General features: G+C 39.4%; 1 pseudogene; it reads left to right on the top strand.

The window, feature by feature from the left end:
• The first annotated feature begins 740 nt into the window (after positions 1 to 740).
• Positions 741 to 3,637, top strand: part of LOC105554145 — a 24,073-nt pseudogene continuing 21,176 nt past the window's right edge.

Below are 3,637 nucleotides of genomic sequence, written 5' to 3'. Positions count from 1 at the left end.
ATAGGGCCAAAGGAAATATCCTCCGATAACAAAGAGAAAGAAGCTTTCTGAGAAACTACTTTGTGTTCTGTGAAATCGTTTCACAGAGTTACAGCTTTACCTTCAAGAAGCCTTTCGCTAAGACACTTCTTGTGGAATTGGCAAAGTGATATTTGGAAGCCCATAGAGGGCTATGGTGAAAATGGAAATATTATCAGATGAAATCTTGAAAGAAGCTTTCTGAGAAACTGCTTCGTGTTCTGTTAATTCATCTCACAGAGTTACATCTGTATATCGTGGATCTCTTTGCTAGCCTTATTTCTTTGGTATCTGAGAACACATATTTCGGATCCCTTAGAAGACTACAGGAACAAAGGAAATATCCTCCGATCACAAAGAGAAAGAAGCTTTCTGAGAAACTTCTTTGTGTTCTGTGAAATCATCTCACAGAGTTACACCTTTCCCCTTAGGAAGCCTTCCACTAAGACAGTTCTTGTGGAATTGGCAAAGTGATATTTGGAAGCCCATACAGGCCTATGGTGAAAAAGCAAATAACCTCTGATGAAATCTGGAAAGAAGCTTTCTGAGAAACTGCTTAGTGTTCTGTTACTTCATCTCACAGAGTTACATCTGTATTTCGTGGATCTCTTTGCTAGCCTTATTTTTGTGGAACCTGAGAACTGATATTTCGGATCCCTTTGAAGACTATAGGGCCAAAGGAAATATCCTCCGATAACAAAGAGAAAGATTTCTGAGAAACTTCTTTGTGTTCTGTGAATCCATCTCACAGAGTTACAGCTTTCCCCTCAAGAAGCCTTTCGCTAAGACAGTTCTTGTGGAATTGGCAAAGTGATATTTGGAAGCCCATAGAGGGCCATGGTGTAAAAGGAAATATCCTCCGATGAAATCTGGAAAGAAGCTTTCTGAGAAACTGCTTAGTGTTCTGTTAATTCATCTCACAGAGTTACATCGGTATTTCGTGGATTTCTTTGCTAGCCTTATTTCTGTGGAATCTGAGATCAGATATTTCGGATCCCTTTAAAGACTATAGGGCCAAAGTAAATATCCTCCGATAACAAGGAATAAGAAGCTTTCTGAGAAACTTCTTTGTGTTCTGTGAAATCATCTCACAGAGTTACAGCTTTCCCTTAAGAAGCTTTTCACTAAGACAGTTCTTGTGGAATTCGCAAAGTGATATTTGGAAGCCCTTTGCACACAATAGGCCCAAAGGAAATATCCTCCGATAACAAAGAGAAAGAAGCTTTCTGAGAAACTTCTTTGTGTTCCGTGAAATCATCTCACAGAGTTGCAGCTTTCCCCACAAGAAGCCTTTCGCTAAGACAGTTCTTGTGGAATTGGCAAAGTGATATTTGGAAGCCCATAGAGCTGTCTCTTATACACATCTAGATGTGTATAAGAGACAGTTGCTAGCCTTATTTCTGTGGAATCTGAGAACAGATATTTCGGATCCCTTTGAAGACTATAGGGCCAAAGGAAATATCCTCCGATAACAAAGAGAAAGAAGCTTTCTGAGAAACTTCTTTGTGTTCTGTGAAATCATCTCACAGAGTTACAGCTTTCCACTCAAGAAGCCTTTCGCTAAGACAGTTCTTGTGGAATTGGAAAAGTGATATTTGGAAGCCCATAGAGGGCTATGGTGAAAAAGGAAATGCCATCCGATGAAATATGGAAAGAAGCTTTCTGAGAAACTGCTTAGTGTTCTGTTAATTCATCTCACAGTGTTACATCTGTATTTCCTGGATATCCTTGCTAACCTTTTTTCTGTGCAATCTGAGAACAGATATTTCGGATGCCTTAGAAGACTGTAGGGCCAAAGGAAATATCCTCCGATAACAAAGAGTAAGAAGCTTTCTGAGGAACTTTTTTGTGTTCTGTGAAATCATCTCACAGAGTTACAGCTTTCCCCTCAAGAAGACTTTCGGCTAAGACAGTTCTTGTGGAATTGGCAAAGTGATATTTGGAAGCCCATAGAGGGCTATGGTGAAAAAGGAAATATCCTCCGATGAAATCTGGAAAGAAGCTTTCTCGATAACAAAGAGAAAGAAGCTTTCTGAGAAACTTCTTTGTGTTCTGTGAAATCATCTCACAGATTTACAGCTTTCCCCTCAAGAAGCCTTTCGCTAAGACAGTTCTTGTGGAATTGGCAAAGTGATATTTGGAAGCCCATAGAGGGCTATGGTGAAAAAGGAAATATACTCAGATGAATTCTGGAAAGAAAATTTCTGAGAAACTGCTGAGTGTTCTGTTAATTCATCTCAGAGAGTTACATCTGTATTTCGTGAATCTCTTTGCTAGCGTTATTACTGTGGAATCTGAGAACAGATATTTCAGATCCCTCTGAAGACTATAGGGCCTAAGGAAATACACTCCGATAACAAAGAGAAAGAAGCTTTCTGAGAAACTTCTTTGTGTTCCGTGAAATCATCTCACAGAATTACAGCTTTTCCCTCAGGAAACCCTTCGCTAAGACAGTTCTTGTGGAATTGGCAAAGTGATATTTGGAAGCCCATAGAGGGCTATGGTGAAAAAGGAAATATCCTCAGATGAAATCTGGAAAGAAGCTTTCTGAGAAGCTGCTTAGTGTTCTATTACTAAGACAGTTCTTGTGGAATTGGCAAAGTGATATTTCGAAGCCCATAGAGGGCTATGGTGAAAAAGGAAATATCCTCGGTTGAAATCTTTAAAGAAGCTTTCTTAGAAACTGCTTAGTGTTCTGTTAATTCATCCCTCAGAGTTACATCTGTATTTCGTGGATCACTTTGCTAGCCTTTTTTCTATGGAATCTGAGAACAGATATTTCGGATCCCTTTGAAGACTATAGGCCCAAAGGAAATATCCTCCGATGACAAAAAGAAAGAAGTTTTCTGAGAATCTTCTTGGTGTTCTGTGAAATCATCTCACAGAGTTACAGCTTTCACCTGAAGAAGCCTTACGCTAAGACAGTTCTTATGGAATTGGCAAAGTGATATTTGGAAGCCCCTAGAGGTCTATGGTGATAAAGTAAATATCCTCGGATGAAATCTGGAAAGAAGCTTTCTGAGAGACTGCTTAGTGTTCTGTTAATTCTTCTCACAGAGTTACATTTGTATTTCGTGGATCTCTTTGTAATCCTTATTTCTGTGGAATCCGAGAACAGATATTTCGGATCCTTTTGAAGACTATAGGGCCAAAGGAAATATCCCCTGATAACAAAGAGAAAGAAGTTTTCTGAGAATCTTCTTTGTGTTCTGTGAAATCATCTCACAGAGCTGCAGCTTTCCCTTCAAGAAGCCTTTCCCTAAGACAGTTCTTGTTGAATTGGCAAAGTGATATTTGGAAGCCCATAGAGGGCTATGGTGAAAAAGGAAATATCCTCGGATAAAATCTGGAAAGAAGCTTTCTGAGAAGCTGCTTAGTGTTCTGTTAATTCATCTCACAGAGTTACATCTGTGTTTGATGGATCACTTTGCTAGCCTTATTTCTATGGAATCTGAGAACAGATATTTCGGATCCCTTTGAGGACTGTAGGGGCAAAGGAAATATCCTCCGATACCAAAGAGTAAGAAGTTTTCTGAGAATCTTCTTTGTGTTCTGTGAAATCATCTCACCGAGTTGCATCTCTCCCGTCAAGAAGCTTTTCGCTAAGACAGTTCTTGTG

Source organism: Mandrillus leucophaeus, unplaced genomic scaffold (assembly GCF_000951045.1).
Source record: "Mandrillus leucophaeus isolate KB7577 unplaced genomic scaffold, Mleu.le_1.0 Scaffold63, whole genome shotgun sequence".
NCBI classification, from domain to species: Eukaryota; Metazoa; Chordata; class Mammalia; order Primates; family Cercopithecidae; genus Mandrillus; species Mandrillus leucophaeus.
The sequence above is the reverse complement of the archived record's forward strand: the minus strand, read 5'-3'. Positions and strand labels throughout refer to the sequence as shown.